We start from the raw sequence: 6087 nt of genomic DNA, 5'->3' as shown, positions 1-6087 counted from the left end.
TACTTACATTATTTTTCCAGGGGGAAGTTTGGACAGGGATGAGCTGCCTGCCTTCCCCTGCACAGTGGCAAAGAGCTTCTTGCCCACTATCATTGTCATTTTAGGACTTTAAGAGTGTCCCATGGGGTGTTGCATTAGAACCTTGGTGGCGCAGTGGTTAAGAGCTCGGCTGCTAACCAAAAGGTCAGCAGTTCAAATCCAACAATCGCTCCTTGGAACAATTGTTGCGGGGGTTCTCCTCTGTCCTATAGGGTCGCTTTGAGTTGGAATCGACTCAACAGCAATGGTGTTTTGGTTTGGGTTTTGGTATGGGCGCGGACAGCAGCTTCTCAGGTTCTAGGGCAACGGCAGCTGCAGCAGTAGCAGCAGCCATAGGCAGCAAGCGAGCCGGGATTGCGAGTCCCGGCGCCTCTCCCGGGTGCGCGCGGCTCCGGGGGACGCGCAGTGAAGGCGGTGGCGCCCCAGGCAGACAGCGCCGAGACAGCCGCTCCAGGGAGCCCTCGCAGGCGGCAGTCCAGACCATGAGGGGCGGCAGGGGTAGGATAAGGTCTCGCTCACCCCAGCCAGCAAGGCGACCTCCCCCGTTTCCGCTGTGGCCTCTGTGCATGAGCGTCCTCCCGGACCAGGGCAGTGGCTTCCCCAATCTGGCCGCCCGGCGGTGCTGATCCAGTCGGCTCTGCTGTATGCCCACTGTATGCCCGGACCGACAAGGAGGTGGTGGGCGACTCAAGCACAGCAAGAGGAACCTCTTGGAACACCGGGCCTTCACCGTCGTCTTCTGGGAGAGGCACTGCCAGAACACTGATTGGGAAGTAGCCATTAAAATTAAAAACCAAAAATATCCCCGGAAGTCTTCTTGAAGCCCTTGTGGCGCAGGGGTTAAGAGCTGGACTGCTAACCAAAAGATTGGCAGTTCTAACGTACCTGCCTCTCCTTGGAAACCCCATGGGGCAATTCTTCTCTGTCCTGTAGGGTCGCTATGAGTCAGAATCCACTGATGGCAACGGGTTTGGTCTGGTTTCGGTTTGGAAGTCTTCTTAAAAACCAAACAATAGTTCAGCTTTAGTAAAAAATGTCTGCCTTGAGCCTTGGGCCCTTTTAAGAACTATCTGTGTGGGATCAAAGTGACAACATCAACTGGAAAGATTAGCTAGGAAGCTTATGGGGCAGTGAGTTTATGTCAATGAATGATGGAACAACTCAGAAAAGGAGAGTGCGAATTGCTTCACAACTCTGAAGAATGTAATCAATGTCACTGAATTGTACATGTAGAAATTGAATTGGTGTGTGTTTTGCTGTGTATACTCTCAACAATAACAAAATAAATAATTTAAAAAAATAAGAATTTTTTCAGAAGTATTAATAAAAAGAACTTGTTGAAATTTGGGTTCGTTGAAATCACAAATACTGCTTGTAAAGGCAGTTAAAATCTTAAAGGAACTTCAACATGAACTCTATGATGTTCAGGGATTACCCAACTCTGTCTTTCTGGTAATGGAATATTGCAATGGTGGCAATCTGGCAGATTATTTGCGAACTAAAGGGACCCTCAGGGAAGATACTGTCAGAGTTTTTCTGCATCACATTGCGACTGCCATGAGAATCTTACACAGCAAAGGGATAACCAACAGAGATCTTAAGCCACAGAACATCTTGTGGTATCCCCATCAAAATAGCAGATCTTGATTTTGCTCATTTCCTACTGTAATGGTTAAGCTTATGTGTTAACTTGGCTGGTCCATGATCCTCAGTGTTTCGGCAGTTATGTAATTGTTACGGCAAAACACAAAACATGGATTCGAGCCGCCTACCTCAAAACCAATGGTGAGGGTAAGGTAGGCAGCAAGGGGGCTTTATTGTACACCAGTATACAAGAGACAGAGGGGAATGGGCTTCTCCAAAGTCTGTCTGTCAGAGATGGACAGGACGGTTTTATACGGTTAGGGCTTAGGCTTGGAAAAACTGGAAAATGGCAGTTCCCCTTTGAGAGGGGCATGCTGACTACATTTCAGACATGTTGACCCTCTGTGGGTATTCTTAGCGGTCCTCTGATGCCATCCTGGTTTCAGTCACAAGATGGGCCCCCATTGCCTGGTTGTCTTGTCCCAATCTTATTGATTGTTCTTCTGTTTCTCCAAGAGGACCATAGGTTAATTTTAAACTTTATAGAATCACAGAGAGTGGGTGAGGGAAGGGGAGAAACAAACCACAAAATCACTGGGGTATGCAAAACTAACTATGCAAGCCAGGCAGCAAAAATGCTATAATACCCAGGATGTTAGGCCCCTACAATCTCTTTCTCACACTGTCCCTTTCATAATGTGATTTGGCAGACTTTGGAATGATTGCTCTTCCATAATGTAATCGCCTCCATGGCAACATTTGACATAATGTAATCACCCTATGATGAGATCTGACATGATGTAATCACCTCATGATGAAATCTGCTATGAGCAGCCAATCAGTTGTAAGGGGAGTTTTCTTGATGGTGTGGCCTGCATCCAATATACACTGATGATCTGGCAAAGCTTGCTGGCTTTTGCTCACTCTGGATCCTGCATATGGTTCGTCATCATTTGATAGTTCTTGGGCTTGAGCCAGTGGCATGCTGTATTGCCAGCCAGTCTTGGCTTCCTCAGCCCCTGTAGCTACATGAGTCAGGAAAAGCCTCCAGCTTGACACGTGACCCATGGACTTGGGACTTGTCAGCCTTTACAATGGCATGAGCCATTTCCTTGAATATATATTTCACTGGTTTTGCATCCCTAGAGAATCCAACCTAAGTCACCTACATAGTAATATGATGACTGCAACACTGTGTGACTCCCCAGTGTACATGGCTCCTGAGATTATGATGTCTCAAAATTATGATGCTAATGTTGACTTGTGGAGCATAGGAACAATGGCATACCAATGCCTAGTTGGAAAACCACTTTTTCAGGCCAATAGTCCTCAAGATCTGAGGATATTTTATGAAAAACACAAGAGTTTAATGGCTAGTAGTCCCAGAGAAACATCACCTTATTTGACTAATCTCCTTTTGGGTTTCCTTCAAAGAAACCAAAGAGACAGAACAGACTTTGAGGCATTTTTTAGCCATCCTTTTCTTGAGCAATTTCCAGTTTAAAAAAAAAAAAGCTTACATAGTTCCGGTACCCATGTATGCTGCTTCTGTTTCTGGAAGCCCCTGTGGGGGCTCTCCATCTTGTTGTTTTGCCTCTCCACCATCCCTTCTAGATATGCAGTATATTCAGGAAGAAAACTTATCTTCCCCGAAATTGGGTCCTCCCAACTATCTACAAGCGTCCAAAGATTCTGCCAGTACTAGTAGCAAGAACTCTTCTTGTGACACAGATGACTTTATTTTGGTTCCACATGACATATCATCAGATTACACATTTGATAGAATGTGCTTCAAACAAGTTCTTGGTGTGTGGAGGGCTGTGTCAGCCTACCCTACATCACAGTGAAACAGCACCAATTTCAGTTCCTATTCAGATAAGGAATTATCAGCGCATAGAACAGAATCTGACATCTACTGCCAGCTCTGGCATAAATCTCCATGGTTCTCCAAGATCTGCAGTTGTATGAAGGCCTAACACCAGCCCAGTGGGCTTTCTCCAGCTGGGATCCTGCCCAGTCATGAGCCATCCTTACAATCGTTGTTATGCTTAAGCTTATTGTGGCAGCCACTGTGTCAATCCGCCTCATTGAGGGTCTTCCTCTTTTCCGCTGACCCTGTACTCTGCCAAGCACAATGTCCTTCTCCAGGGACTGATCCCTTCTGACAGCATGTCCAAAGTATGTAAGATGCAGTCTTGCCATCCTTGCTTCTAAGGAGCATTCTGGTTGTACTTCCTCCAAGACAGATTTGTTCATTGTTTTGGCAGTCCATGGTATACTCAATATTCTTCACCAACACCACAATTCAAAGGTGTCAATTCTTTGGTCTTCCTTATTCATTTTCCAGCTTTCACATGCATATGATGCAGTTAAAAATACCATGGCTTGGGTCAGGCGCACCTTAGTCTTCAAGGTGACATCTTTGCCCTTCAACACTTCAAAGAGGTCCTTTCCAGCAGATCTACCCAATGCGATGCGTCTTTTGATTTCTTGACTGCTGCTTCCATGGCTGTTGATTGTGGATCCAAGTAAAATGAAATCCTTGACAACTTCAATCTTTTCTCCATTTATCAGGATATTGCTCATTGGTCCAGTTGTGAGGATTTTTGTTTTCTTTATGTTGAGGTGTAATCCATACTGAAGTCTGTGGTCTTTGATCTTCATTAGTAAGTGCTTGAAGTCCTCTTCACTTTCAGCAAGCAAGGTTGTGTCATCTCCATAACGCAGGTTGTTAATGAGTCTTCTTTCCTCCAATCCTGATGCCCTGTTCTTCATATAGTCCAGCTTTTCGTATTATTTGCTCAGCATACAGATTGAATAGGTATGGTGAAAGAATACAACCTTGATGCACACCTTTCCTGACTCTAAAGCAATCAGTATCCCCTGTTCTGTCCGAACAACTGCCTCTTGATCTATGTAAAGGTTCCTCATGAGCACAATTTAGTGTTCTGGAATTCCCATTATCCATAGTTTGTTATGGTCCACACAGTTGAATGCCTTTGCATAGTCAATAAAACCCGGGTAAATATCCTTCTGGTATTCTCTGCTTTCAGCCAGGATCCATCTGACATCAGCAATGATATCCCTGGTTCCACGTCCTCTTCTGAAACCGGCCTGAATTTCTGGCAGTTCCCTGTCCATATACTGCTGTAGCCATATTTGAATGATATTCAGCAAAATTTTACTTGCATGTGATATTAATGATATTGTTCTATAATTTCCACAGTCGGTTGGATCACCTTCCTTGGGAATAGGCAAAAATATGGATCTCTTCCAGTCAGTTGGCCAGGAGGCTGTCTTCCATATTTCTTGGCATAGACGAGTGAGCACCTCTAGCGCTGCATCTGTTTGTTGAAACATCTCAGTTGACATTCCATCAATTCCTGGAGCCTTGTTTTTCTCCAATGCCTTCAGAGCAGCTTGGACTTCTTCCTTCAGTACTATTAGTTCCTGATCATATGCTACCGCTTGAAATGGTTGAACATTGACTAATTTTTTGGGTATAATGATTCTGTGTATTTCTTCCATCTTCTTTTGATGCTCCCTGCATCATTTAATATTTTCCCCATAGAATCTTTCACTATCGCAACTCGAGGCTGAATTTTTTCTTCAGTAGTTTTAGCTTGAGAAACGCCGAGCGTGTTCTTCCCTTTTGGTTTTCCATCTTCAGCACTTTGCACATGTCATTATAATACTTTACTTTGTCTTCTCGAGCCACCCTTTGAAATCTTCTGTTCAGTTCTTTTACTTCATCAATTCTTCCTTTTGCTTTAGCTGCTTGACATTCAAGAGCAAGTTTCAGAGTCTCCTCTGACATCGATTTTGATCTTTTCTTTCTTTCCTGTCTTTTTTAATGACCTCTTGTTTTCTTCATTAATGATGTCCTTGACGTCATTCCACAACTCATCTGGCCTTCAGTCACTAGTGCTCAATGCGTCAAATCTATTCTTCAGATGGTCTCTAAATTCAGGTGGGATATACTCAAGGTCATATTTTGGCTCTCATGGACTTGCTCTGATTTTCTTCAGTTTCAGCTTGAACTTGCATATGGGCGATTGATAGTCTGTTCCGTAGTCGGCTCCTGGCCTTGTTCTGACTGATGATATCGAGCTTTTCCATCATCTCTTTCCACAGATGTAGTCAATTTGATTCCTGTGTGTTCCATCTGGCGAGGTCCATGTGTATAAAAAAAAAAAATGTGTATAGTCGCCGTTAATGTTGGTGAAAGAAGATATTTGCAATGACGAAGTTGTTGGTCTTGCAAAGGTCTATCATTCGACCTCTGGCATTGTTTCTATCACCAGGGCCATATTTTCCAACTACTGATCCTTCTTCTTTGTTTCCAACTTTCACATTCCAATCGCCAGTAATTATCAATGCATCTTGATTGCATGTTCGATCAATTTCAATCTGCAGCAGCTGATAAGAATCTTCTATTTCTTCATCTTTGCCTCTAGTGGTTGG

General features: G+C 44.1%; 1 pseudogene; it reads left to right on the top strand.

Annotated features, from left to right (window-relative positions):
- Positions 1–2335: 2335 nt before the first annotated feature.
- On the top strand, positions 2336–3675 carry LOC135232722 (serine/threonine-protein kinase ULK2-like; annotated as a pseudogene).
- Positions 3676–6087: the final 2412 nt, after the last annotated feature.

This window comes from Loxodonta africana, chromosome 11 (genome assembly GCF_030014295.1).
Source record: "Loxodonta africana isolate mLoxAfr1 chromosome 11, mLoxAfr1.hap2, whole genome shotgun sequence".
Taxonomy (NCBI): domain Eukaryota; kingdom Metazoa; phylum Chordata; class Mammalia; order Proboscidea; family Elephantidae; genus Loxodonta; species Loxodonta africana.
The sequence above is the reverse complement of the archived record's forward strand: the minus strand, read 5'-3'. Positions and strand labels throughout refer to the sequence as shown.